This window comes from Gossypium hirsutum, chromosome D13 (assembly GCF_007990345.1).
Source record: "Gossypium hirsutum isolate 1008001.06 chromosome D13, Gossypium_hirsutum_v2.1, whole genome shotgun sequence".
Taxonomy (NCBI): Eukaryota; Viridiplantae; Streptophyta; class Magnoliopsida; order Malvales; family Malvaceae; genus Gossypium; species Gossypium hirsutum.
This window is the reverse complement of record NC_053449.1, coordinates 13,357,707-13,371,606: the sequence shown is the minus strand read 5'-3', so window position 1 is coordinate 13,371,606 and position 13,900 is coordinate 13,357,707. Positions and strand designations below refer to the sequence as shown.

The window sequence follows — 13,900 nt, the reverse complement described above, 5'->3', positions numbered from 1 at the left end:
GTGTAGTTTAAAGGTTGAGAATTTATTGTAGGTGAATAATTAGATGAAAGGAATCAGGTTTAGGCAAAATGATTGAGTAAAGACCGAGATATTTAAATTTCAAACTTTATGTCGAAGGTTTCAGTTACGTGATAATTTAACTTAAGATTATGTTTTTTATTGTTTAAGGTGAATCCTTAGCCGATTGTTGATTGTGTTATTGTTTTAATTATTGTGTTGAAGTTTCAGATTCATTAAGACCTTTTACGAGCTAAAGAAAGGCTAGTTTGAGCTTTCGGCATTTCAGCGAAAGCGTATTGCTGAGTGTTTAGAATAGTTGCTTGTGGACACGATTCAATGTGTTAATTGGTAATTTAGTAGTAGCCTAAACCCCTACTCTAAATTCTGAGTGTTTAGAATAGCTGCTTGTGGACACGATTCAATGTGTTAATTGGTAATTTAGTAGTAGCCTAAACCCCTACTCTAAATTCCGAGTGTTTAGAATAGCTGCTTGTTGTCACGATTTAATGTGTTAATTGGTAATCAGTAGTAGCTTAAACCCCTACTCTAAATTCTGAGTGTAAGTTTTCTCATAATCTTGATTTAATATGTGACTGTGTGTTGTGAAATTGTGGATTAAATTGTGATATTATGACATGTGATATAAGCTTATGATGGTTAATGTGAAACAATTGATTTTGGGCATGTTATGCGTGCCATATGACAGCGATTATGTCGTGAATATAGTGTGATTCTGCAGTGAAAAACTGCAAAAGCGGTAAGTAAAATATGTGTTTAACAACAAATATTTTGGCCTTGTGAACCTTGAGACCATTAGATATAGTTGGCATGCCATAGATTGTGAGTACTCACCTATATGTGTTATGTGATTTCGGCATTAAGGCCCTAGGACATGTTGGAGAGTGTGAGCTATATGCTGCACTTTTTAGGATATGTTCAACTGTATGATTCATTTGTTATGTTGGAGATCCTTGTATCTGATGCATGGTGATAGAGCCCACTTTTACATTTCATAGCTCAAGTGCCAAAATTTCTATAAATATGTTTATGAGTATTGTGATATATGTTTAAATGTTATGTGATTATATGTGTAATGTGATATAGGCTTAAAAGTGAATGTGATTACCATGTAAATAAACTAGTAAATAATGCATGAGTGAGTATAATATGAAATTAGAGTTGAAACTGTTGAGGTTGTCTTATACGGTTGTTTCGTTAATGCTTGATGAATTGTCTGCATAGTAGTTGTTCTAGGCATTCACTAAGCTTGTTAAGCTCACCCACTCCTTTTCAATCCATTGCAGACTTGTAGCGTTCTGGTGTAAGTGGTGTGGTTCCAAGGGATTGATCTAAGCTAGACTCTCGTAATATTTCATAGATGATTTTATTTTTTTTATGATTTTGGAAATAAGGGAAATTTTGTAGACTTTTTGCTAGTATTTGCCATGATATTTTGGATGTTTCCAGAGCTCATTTGTTCTTCGGATTTAAATATTTGAATCATGATATGTTGATTATTGCTCGGACTTATTTTCAATGTTTGAAATTGTTATTATAGTTGTTGTGACGTTTATTTGATTTGGTAAATGATGCATGTTGAATAGACTTGTGTTGGAATGGTTTGTATGCTTAAATATGCTGAATTTTTACTGTCTGGAGAAGCGGTATCAATATTTGAGTTTTAAAAAAATGCCTCTGTGATTTTCAAATGTGTAGGAAGTCAGAATCGTAATTTGGTATTAATATCATATCACAAGTATCGATACTAGGGGTAAAATTACTGATACTTATTGAAAGGTATCGATACTTTCTAGTGTTATATTTTTAAGTGAGAAATAGAATGTTGTTTTGGTATCGATTTTTCAATCGATATCGATATCGTGTAAGGAAAATATCAATACCCATGTTCCAGTATCGATACCTATGTGGTCAATTTTGAAATTTTGCTAAGTGGCCCTCATGTATGTACAATTTTTAGTATATGATCAATTAAAGTGTGTGTAGCAAGTCTTAACAATAATTAGGAGTATATTTTACTTAAATTTTGTGTAAATGCTAAAATGGAAGACATTTCTTTAAGAACGAGCCCATTTGTATTGTTTTTGATAAGAGATGGTGTTGTGGCATCCTGATATTCAGGCTCGACAACCAGGTCGGGTATTGGGTGTTACATTTTGTGGTATTAGAGCCTAGGTTCACTAACACGTAGACCTAGGTGATTGTTGTGTGAATTAGAGTTTTGCAACCCATGGATCCAGAAACCCAAGCGTTTAAGTTACTTTGATTGCCTAAATTTTTCGGAATGTCTATGATTGAATTGTTTGTAGGGTAGGAATGGGAACACATTTCCTTTAATCCAATAGTTTGTTTGTAGGAATGCAACTTGGATCATTTCCCTGCCACTCACACCTTTGTTTGTCTGTGTGTATTAGATTAGATTTGATATGCCTCCTAGATGTATTAATGTGAGAGCTAACGCTCAAGAGGATGGTACATCCTATGCACCTCCTATGTCGCTGCGTAGATTGAACATACCTAATGAGGGTGTAGGCCTTCTGATGGAAGTTATGATTGGAGCATTTCAACGGATTGTTGGTGCTAACCCTTCTCCCGCACCTGTTAACCGAGGGTTCCTGCTTGAACGTCTTTGAACATTGAGTGGTAAAGAGTTTTGTGGGGTAAAAGGTATTGATCCGACCATAGCCTGTACCCTTTCTTTGCACTTCTATAGCAAATGCAACTAAACACTTTCAAGTGTGAAATAGATGGTTTGTGTCCAAACCAGGCTTCAAAAGGTGTCTTGCCCTTTTCTACTTTAGTTGGCAATCTATTGAGTAGATACACTGAGGTATTCACTACCTCATCCAAAATTTTTTTTAGCAATTTGCTCTCAAATAACAAGGATCTAGCCATATCCATCATTGTTCTCTTCTTCCTCTCACAAACACCATTCTACTGGGGTGTATAGATGTTGGTTAGTTAATGCTGGATGTATGCCTATTTACACAATCTTCGAAACTTTACTGATGTGTATTCTTTGTCATTGTCTAACCTTAGTAACTTAAGCTTACAGTTGGCTTGATTTTTAAACTTACCTTTAAACTTCCAGAACAAATTTGCTACTTCTGACTTTTAATTCAAAAAATGCACCCAATAGTAACTTGTACAGTCATCAATAAATAGAACAAAGTACTTGTTAGTACTTAGTGAAGAAGTATTCATAGGTACACACACATTAGTATAGATCAATTGAAGCTTGTCATGAGCTCTCCATGCTTTCTTAACTGGAAATGGCAATTTGACCTGCTTCCCAAGCTAGAAGACTTTACAAACTGCACATTTATCATCAACTTTAGACATGTTTTCAACTAGATCTAACTTGTGCAGCAAACTGAGAGATTTGTAATTAACATGCCCTAGTCTTTTGTGCCATAAACATTGTTCATCAACTAATCTAGCATAACCCTTCAAATTTAAATAATTCAAATCTATGACAAAACATCTATCAGTCATAGGCACTGTTACTAACTCTTGACCATATGAGTCTATAATCATAAATGCTTTATTTTTAAAATAAGAGAATAATCCTTCTTTAGCAGTTGGCCGAAACTAAGTAAAATTTGGTCAATTTCAGGTACAAAGAGGACACCTAAGATTGATTTAATACTTAAGAGAGTGTTGATCATAACTTCTCCTTTCCTCTGGTTTAAATGAATTTCCCATTCCCAATCTTGACTTTTGAAACAAAGTTGGTATCAGTCTCCCTGAACATTGTTTCATCTGGTGCCATATGATGTGTACAGCCGCGTTCAATTAACCAATCATTCTTTACCCTGTTGAAGTTGCAAAATAGGATGTAGTGAAGACATGCTCCTTCTGAGCTTGATTGTCATCTGCAGCTTGAGCATGAACTTGATTGTGTTGCTGCTATTGTGGTCTTCCTTAGTTGTTTACAACTTCTACACTAGATATCAGGCCTAAGCCAGCAATATCTTTCCAAGTGTTTGGAGTTTTTGCAGTGAGTTCATGGTAGGAACTTCTTTGTTCCAGTATTTCTTTTTGGCCTCTCCTTATTTTATGACCATGGTTTCTTTCCCTTAAAGCTTGAGCTTGAGCCTTCCTTGCTTTTAGCCTGAAAAGCTCATTCAGAATGCTCTTCCAATCTATTAACTCTTCTTTGCTCTTATGCATAAAAGGAATTTATCAACTCTAATAATGAAATAGTTGACAAACCCCTCATGTCTTCCAATGAAGAGATATTTGACTCATACTTCTCTAAAAGGGTTGTAATTACTTTCTCAACAATCCTTCTATTGTTGAATTCTTCTCTAAGAAATATGATATTTTTTACTGTGTCCATTATCCTATTAAAGTAAAGCTTGACCGATTTAGACTATTTCATCTTTAAATTCTCAAAGTCTCCCCTCATATTAATTAACTATTGTTGCATTGTTTTATCAAATCCCTAAAACTCCTCCTTCATCATCTCCCAAGTCTATTTAGGAATGTCACAGGTCATAATTCTGGTGAAGCTCACATTAGAGACTTCATTTTGCAAGCAAGAAATTTCATTGTATTTCTTAGCACAATCATCATAATGTTGTCCAATTTGAGCTATTGTAGGATTAGCTATCAATGGAGATGGCTCTATATCAGTCTCAACCACATCTTACAAATCATGAGCCTACAAATATGTTTTCATTTTCACTACCCATATTTGATAATTTTCACCGGCAAAAATAGGTGGTGGTGAAAAACTCATGTTGTATAGCAATAACAAAGCAACTTCTCTTTCTCTCTTTCTTAACAAACAACAAAGATCAAAAGCCCTCAAAGATGATAGGCTCTTGATACCATTTGTAGGGATTATCAACAACAAAAGAACAAAGAACAAAGAAGAAAAATAAGAAAAATAAAAAATAAGAAGCTAGAAACAATTTTCATCATCAAAACAAGTTAAAATTGAACTAGACTAGTTTACCATGCAATTCTGTCATACATGCATGGAACCATGCTTCAGTTGCATGGTTATGCATCAAAAGTTTTTATTATTGCATGTCTGGTCAACATTTAATAAGCCAGGACCAGGAAGATAAACAAAAAGTAGATATGTTGAAGGTATTCATTCAAAACTATGGGTTACTTCCAACTAAAGTTTTCTTATTTTTGGAGACAGTCCTAACATAATTTAATACATGGGAGTAGCTTAAGTGGAACATTCTGTAGCCATAAGCTTTCTCAATTATGCATATAAATGTTATCCAAGAAAGGAATGATTGGAAGTTTCCCATGTGTTTTGATGAGAAGTTTAATTTTGCATATATTTTGATAAGTTTCCCATGTGTTTTGATGACTTAATATGCTTGTAAACTTATCTTTTGGTTGAATTTTATATTTTGTAGGATAAAAAGAGAGTTGGAATCATTTGGAAGCCATATGGAGGTTTTTATGGATAAAATAAAGTTTGGGTATTTCGTGGACTAAGAAGATGGACAGAAAAGGTTGAAGAATAAAGCGTGTCCAAGGCTTATGCTCGAAGAGACAAGGATGTTTGAATTTTCTACAGTTTTCAACAAACCTCTATGTCTTTGGAGATAAGATGAGAATAATTACAAGATACATTAATTCACATACATTCCCCTAAACATGTGAATAATTACAGGAATGTCACATATTATCAAATATTAATCAAACAAGATGAACAAAAAAATTTAGTCTCAGTTTATACCATAAACATAGCACAACCTAGCACTTGGATACCAATTGTTGGAAAAATCCTGATTTGGAAACGGTTTTCTTACACAGTGGAAAATTAAAATTTTGAAAATCGACCCAGTTTGTGATATTTATAGCAATAAACCTTAACTAAATACATACATACCTATATTTTCTGATAAGCGAATTATTGATATTTTTTTACTTTTAACCAAACAATCTTCTCCGCTATTCTCATACCACGAACTGCTTTAAGTATGGGCTTGAACCAATTGAACCAAAACACAAAACTAGAAAAAGTGTTTTTTTTTGGTGAAAAAGGAAATTCTTTCTTCTTTAATAGAAACTGGTAATATTGTTATTCTGAAGAAATATATTTAAAAGCTCAGAATAAATTCTCTCTATTTTTCGGTAGAATAACAATCTCTCAAAAGTTATGTAAATAGCTCTATCAGTGTCATCTATTTATACGAAGAAAAGTTAAAACCCTCGTAAATTTGTAAAAGTTTATTTGCACTAGAAAAATGATATCCTAGTTTATCTAGGATATAGGGGGCAACAACTCTAGTTAATGATACTAGGGTTTTGCCGTCCCACCTCTTAGGTTTTTTTTACTCAATACTCTATAATATGATCCAACCCAATTCAATTTTTTTTATTTCCCAAAATAAACTTTAATATCTATATATAAAACAATTTTCTCATCCTTATTTTACCCCAAGCAAAATTTTGATGATTTTGTCCCTAATAAAATTTTGAGAAAATATGTTCAATAATTCACAACTCAACATGTTCACTATGACCGAATGATTTATTTTCATTTTCGAGCTTCAAAATAGTCTAAAGCCATAAACTCATTCTTCTGATATTTTTATGCAATCCATATAGGATTGCAAATTTCCATTTTCATTCCCACTTTTTGGAAACCTACATTCATTTCCAAATGATTTCATTTCTCCATTACGGAGAAAACCATTTCTCTTTTTCTATTCATTCAGTTAATTTTTATTAAAACACGCAATTCATTTTTGGTTTCAGCGAGCTAGCGAAAGGACCGAATGGACATATGTTGTTGAGGATCAAATGATTTATAATTAAATGTTTTCTTTTTGACTATTAATTATAAACTCATTTAGTCACGAAGTTATTCCACTATAGGATCATGACTAAGCTCTCCCCAACGACATACCATTACGAAAGCAACTACTTAGTGCTCGTTCAATGACCTTGTCATTAGTGTGTTACCCTCATAGGATATCCTTGATCTCTTTTGGATAATATCCGTTCTCCCAATATAATCATATTTTATCTCATGGTAACTATTACATCTTCCTTCATGAAAATTCAATCACTATCAAATAGTGATCAAGTCATCCATCACAAAGACAGAGGACCTGTAGCCACATTTAATTTTCATCAACCATGTAATGTCAATTAAAGGATATCATTTACCCATGTTTTGGACTATGAATTTCACTATTCTAAATGATGCTACATACTACAGAAGTCTTACATCTTACATTAAAATGTACGAGTCACGCATACATAGCCTGCCATCCCTCAGGATTTAGGTATGTCACACTATAAATGTCACAAGTGAATAAACCCATAAATGGATTCAAGATCTATTTTTTCCTGGGTCATGTTCGATATACTGTTAGTCTAGTCAATCACATCTGTGTCTCTATCTTCTAGGAGTCATCCACTTTGATTCTTAAGACAAGGCATCTTTCCCAATTGGACTTGATAGACGACATATTAGTCTTTCAATTGGTTTGCTCATTTATGATTAAATTAAGGACATGTTTAGCTTTGTATACTAATGCAAGATGTCTTTCTGTACTACGATCTGACCACATAATACCACTTAGTGTTAGTTAAACATTTAGACAACCAATAAGCAACATTTGCTTCCATTTTGCTTTATGTGCAAAAACCATAACTATAGTAAAACAGGTTTTTAGAGGCATTTTTAGCAGAGTTTGGATAAAAAATGCCGCTATAGATTGAGCATTAGCGGCACTTTTTGAAAAATGCCGCTATAGATCGAACAGTAGAGGCGTTTTTCAAAAAATGCTGCTATAGATCGAGCATTAGCGGCGCTTTTTAAAAAATCCCGCTATAGGTTGACCAAAAGCGCCGAAAAAAATTAAACACAACGCCACCGTTTTATGTTGAGCTTTAGTGGCATTAGTGGCGCTTTCTGAAAAACGCCGCTATAGATCGAGCACTAGCGGCACTTTTTAGAAATCGCCGCAAAAAATATTTTATCTGCCTATTTATTATTTAACTGGTTTATTTATATTAATTAAAATACAATTTATTTTTAATGGAATATTTAAATTCTTCAGAAAGAATAATGACACGTAGAACAAAATTTAAAAGTAAAAACATAGAAAAATATTTGTTAAAAATGAAAAAAATTAAAATACTATTATTTAAAATGATTTTAAAGTTTTTTGGACACATGACTGATTGTTTTTTAATTTATATATTAAATAATTTCTTACATAATCGTAAAAGAGATAGTATTAATTATAAAATATTAAATTAATTATCATTATAGTTTAGGGTTTATGGTTTAAGGTTTAAGGTTTAGGAGTTACTATTTTAAGGTTTATGGATTATGGGTTTAGGGATTATGGGTTATGGTTTAAGGTTTAAGGGTTGGAGTTTAAGGTTTAGGGATTAGAGGTTAGGGGTTTATGATTTATGTTTTATGATTCAGGGTTTAAGGGATAAGGGTTTAGGGTTTAGATTAATTAGTATTTTTTAATTTTTATATATTAAATAATTTGTTATATAATTGTAAAGAGATAATTTTAATTTTAATATATTAAAATTATGATTATAGTTTAAATTATTTAAGAGATAATAGATAAACTTTATATATATTAAATGGTTTAGGATTTAAGGTTTACTTGAGATTTGTTAAATGATGAAATTTTATACAATCAATTAATGCTTTTATATTTAAAAATATTTAATCTAAACCATTTGATATATTTAAATATTAGATTTAAAAAAACATTGATAAATGAATAAAAAAAATATCAGATTGATATGGATAGGTAACTATTTATTTTGGATAGGGCCCAATTATAACAAATAAAAATGAAATACAAAAACTAAAATCATTCCACATCAAACATCTAGCAAAATGGTTATATTTTAGTTAGAAAGAAATATCTCTAATAAAATGGAGATTAGATCGGAAAAGAATAATATAAAATCATGATTATCGTCTCAACCTTTAATAGAAATTTGATATGTGAGAGATTGATTGCTTACATTGGATAATTCTAACTTAATAATTAATTACAGTCATTTAATCATTTGTTTTCTTACTATATTTATTTTGAGAACACGGTTTTTTTTATAAAAATCCAATTTATAAAAAATAGTAATAATAAATATTTTATAAAATCACTTAACTAATAATTTTTGGCAGGAAAAATAAAAGATTTTTAACAAAACAAAATGGTGTCGCAAAAGGTAAAGGTAATCAAAGTCCCCTAAATCCCCCAAATAAAAGTTTGTACTTAATTCTTTTTCCCTTTTGATCTCAAAATTTGCCCCCAATTTTCCCATTTCCAACAACACAAGTTAATACACCTACACCAATCACACTTCTTTTTCTTTTTCATCTCACTGCACTGAATTCACTCACCATAGCTACTCTTTTTCTCTCGATCTGTTAGGGTTTCTTTTAATTTTAGGCTTTCAAGGGAACGTACAGTTTCCTTTTAATTTTACTTCTAATTTCTATGGTGACGGAAACCCTAGATGACAAGAAACCGGAGGAAGAGGAGGTGAAAGAGAAGACTGAAACTTCCCATTGAATAAGAAATCAATAGAAGGAAAAAAGAAATCAGATCTTTCTGAATAAGAAGAAAAATTAGTACTTTCTTTCCATTGAAGAACAAGAAGTGAAAGAGGATATTAAGGGAAAATGTCAAGAGAAAAACTAAGAAGATCTGCACTTCCTCTTGTTCAAGAGGTGTTCTTTTTTATTTCTATTGCTTTCAGTATATTTTTTTTGAGATTATTTTCAGTGAAAAAAAATGTTGGAAATAACCCATCATTTTTTTCGTGGAAAACTGGAAAAAAAGAATAAACAAATTGATAATTTTGTATGTTTTACATTTATGTACTTGTTCCCTAAGCTTTTGTTTGGTTGGTAAGAAAATAGAAGTGTAGGAGGTTGGAAGGATGGAAAGTTTCATTCAAAAGGAGGAGCTTTTAAACCTTTTTGCTATTTTAATCTTGGGTTTGTAGTATTTGCATGTGGAAAGTTCTGTTCTTTGAAAAAACAAGCTCTTTTTTTTTTAATGCAAGAGAAAACCAATAAAGAGTGTAGCTTTAGATTTAAGTATGATTTTACTTTATTTTTATGTTGAGGAATGGTTTCTAATTAGACCAATAAATAGTGTAGTTTTATATCGAAGTATGAGTTTATGTTTTTGGTGAAGAATGATTTCTAATTGCTTTGGTTTTTGCTTTTGATATGAAACGCAGAATATTGATAAGTTAGAGAAAGCTATAAATGAGGGTAATTTCTATGGAGCTCAGTAGATGTACAAATCAATAAGTGCACGGTATTACACTATGACTGCTTGCCATCACTAGTTTTATTTTATTATTTTTAAGAGTTAAAAATTTCTAGAACTGTTATTGTTCTATGTTTCTCGGGTGTATGTCGGGTTGGAATGCCATGCCCATTGTACGTGTCAAACAGAGGGACTTCACAAATAAAGTAAAAGAAAAGAGCCTGAGCAACATAGGAATTAACTGTACTTAGTCTTGGATGGGGCTTAATGGGGTAAATCCCCTTATGGTTGGATAAAAGGCTTGTAAGGTTGACTAGGTTAACATGTTCTGCTTGCATTATTCTTTTTTTCCAATTTGCTTTAGGCTTGTAAGATTGAGTTTTCCCTTTTTATTCTTTATTTTATGTTACTAATTATGCAGTTGGGACAAATTTAACAATGGTGCGTACCACGTTTGATGCCTTAGTTTACTTTGGAAGACTTATTTTTTATTTTGAAACATGCATTTTTTATTTCAGATATTTATCTGCTGAAAGATATTCTGAGGCCTTGGATCTGCTTGAGTTGAGTGCATGTCTCCAGTTGAAGCATGGCCAGGTTTTCTTTTTCCTCCTTCAATTACATTGGTCCAGAGATTGTTAGTAAAGTTTTTACTCAATGTTTTGTGCTAAAGCATAATGTAGTTTACATTGGTTATTTCAAATTTGGCTTCAGAATGTAGTGAAGATGGTTGGTATCAGTCTATTTTCGTTTATCTCCTTAGGACTCTTTAGGTTAGAGTGTGGGTTTTCAGATTGGAAAGGCTGTGTAAATCTTAAATTGAAACTAATATAAGATGACATCATTATAGTAATTGCCATTATTTCATGGTTAATAAGCTTTACATACATGGTTGACCTTCCTCCTATTCAAAATATAACTTCAGTATTGGCATGTCGATTTAACTGCCATTATATTAGGCAGATTGTCCAATTGCTATTATACCAAGTACTGGCATGTCGATTAAGTTATTATGGAACAGCCTCTCCAGTTATACTTCTTATTTGATAGATGAATGACAGCCTCTCAACATTTGCAGTATGTGTGGGGGCATAAGATTATACTATTTACGGTCACGAGTAATACGAAAATGAAAGACATGAAAATAGAAGAGAGAATAAAAGACTTTTTTATTTGTGTTTAATGGTAACACTACTTATTTTCCCTGAACTATTTTTATTGTTTTCAGTTTTAGGTGGTCTGTAGAGTTTGGTGCTTCCAGAAATGGTGATCCACAACTGCATGCTATGCTGGTTGAATATATATTCCAAAGTCTACCGAGTTGGTAGGTTTTGAAGTAAAATTTCTTTTGCTTCAACCACATTTTTCTTTTGTCTTGGTTTACAAGGTTTTAATAATTTACTATATACTAATGATAAACTTAATGTTTTGCAGATAATGCACTAACATTATTTGATACATTCATTTCGTTTACATTTGTAATTAAGATGTGTAAATTCTATATAATTTCTAAATGTGAATAACTTTAGTAAATGCATGCATCCTTCATGATAAAAAGGAAGCAGGCTCTTGGCATGGTATGTATGAGCACTTCATTCAGAGATGATCCCAATCTGAAACCTATATTCACTTCAAAATGAGTAAAAGAACATGTACACTGTTCTAGTAACCATACATTGTTCATTATGTACTCGAAAATGATATCTCCATATTTGTTGGTTGGTTGGTTGGCTTGAACTAGTTTACTTACACCTATTGAAACCTTCACAGCTTTAGTCATGTATCGAGATTTTGGGATTTTGCATTTAAAACTTTAGTAAGCCTATTATGTTCATTGTAGTTATTATTATGGAAAAATCATCATTTTCATTGTGGTGTCTTTCTTGAGGTCCTTTGTCTCTCTGTTAAAATATGCTTGGTCAAATAAATTAGATGCTTCCTTTTTAATCCATGCAAGCCTTTGAAAGTGTCCTTATTTCTCGCTCCTCATTGTACATTGATTTTCATCGCCCATTCATTATTTAACATGCATGTGGATTGTGGATGCCAACAATTATATGATTTTTTTCCTCTGCAGAACATGGCTAAAGTGTCATATCATTTTGTTAGAGGAAACAACCCAAAGAAGTTTGCTTCTACTTTAGTAAATTTCATGAGCAAGGTTAATTTTCTTTGAATTTTCTCTCTCCTTGTTATGAATATGGTTGGAGGCACACAGTTCAAAGTTACTGCATTTTTATTTTCTCTCTCCTTGTTAATTTTCTTTTTATTTGATTTTTACAAATTGCAATTACTACCCTTTTTGGTTTCTTGATTTATTATATAATATGTTCTATAATTGATCTTTTTTTTTTTTGCAAATTTTGGTTAGAATGATGATTAAACTAAGAAAAATAGTCTCTTAAGAAAGTTTTTGTAAACAGATAATTTGGTGGGAAACCTTTTGGGAGATTTCGAGTATGAAGTTCAGGATAAATATCTACTATACCGCAATGCTTCTCAGGAAATAAATGGCATTTGGTTCTATGATGCACATGAACTCGAGGATGGCCATCATGGATGGTCCCTTGGAGCCATCATCATCAACTGACCCAGTGTCGCAGATGTCCCTGATGGTCCTGTCTTTGTGAATTTCTTCAGTGTATGCATTTTTCTGTTTAACTTCTGCCCACTGATTACATGCAATACATTCCAGTACATTTAGAATATTTTTAACATTGTAAATTTTAATATTATTGTAAGAATATTTTGAATTATACTTCAGTTATCAATTTATATTATATATCTTTCGTTGAATTTGAAGTATCATTTAGATTTTGCTATTTTTGGTTGGATTTCATGCTACAGGAAGGGTTGTATATGGATGAAAATTGAATGTTACAAATCTGCCAAAGTTAGTGGCATTTTTTTATAAACGCCAATAAAGAACGGTATTTCTAGCGGCATTTGTGATAAAAGCGCCGCTAAAGGTCAGATCTTTAGTGGCGTTTATGATAAAAGCGTCGCTAAATGTCATGATCTTTAGTGGCGTTTAAGATAAAACTGCCGCTAAATGTCATGATCTTTAACGGCGTTTATGGGTAAAGCACCGCTAAAGGTCATGTTCTTAAGCGGTGCTTTTATAAAAACGCCATTAATGGTCATGTTCTATAGCGGTATTTTTTCACATAAACATCGTAAAATTTAGCGGCGTTGTCTATAGCGGCGTTTTTTGTGACGCTTATAAAAGTGCTGCAAATAGGCGCCATTATAGGCCTAAAAAAAGCCGCTAAAAACCTATTTTGCTACAGTGCATGTGAGGAAAATCATACAAAGTATATTAATATAATCAGTACATAATTTTATTAACCAATCTGTCCGAAAAAATTACAAGTTTACAATATGTTCACACATACAAGTGGCGATCCCTGATCATTCACCAATTTGCTAAATGCTTTAAACAAGCTTGGCCTTTCCCTTGTCTTTGCTTGTAGACAGCCCTGTCAGCTTCACAACTTCACAAATATACACAAGTCACTAACGAATAAAGCGCATTAAAACTCATAGATAACGCAAGTAAAACTAGGTTCGCACGTACTAGCCTTTTGATGAACCTAGTTTCCTTTATTGCGAACTTTCTTGAAAGTTCTAAAATT

At 32.2% G+C, this 13,900-nt stretch overlaps 1 long non-coding RNA gene across 2 annotated transcripts; it reads left to right on the top strand.

Annotated features, from left to right (window-relative positions):
- The first annotated feature begins 9,251 nt into the window (after window positions 1–9,251).
- Window positions 9,252–13,059, top strand: LOC107919640 (uncharacterized). Of its 2 annotated transcripts, XR_001690406.2 has the most exons (6): window positions 9,252–9,715; window positions 10,234–10,313; window positions 10,784–10,862; window positions 11,494–11,589; window positions 12,343–12,426; window positions 12,689–13,059. It is a non-coding gene; the product is annotated as an uncharacterized lncRNA (long non-coding RNA). The 2 variants fall into 2 exon arrangements; XR_005922701.1 differs by lacking the exon at window positions 10,234–10,313 and having other exon boundaries at window positions 12,689–13,018.
- The last annotated feature ends 841 nt before the right edge of the window (window positions 13,060–13,900 follow it).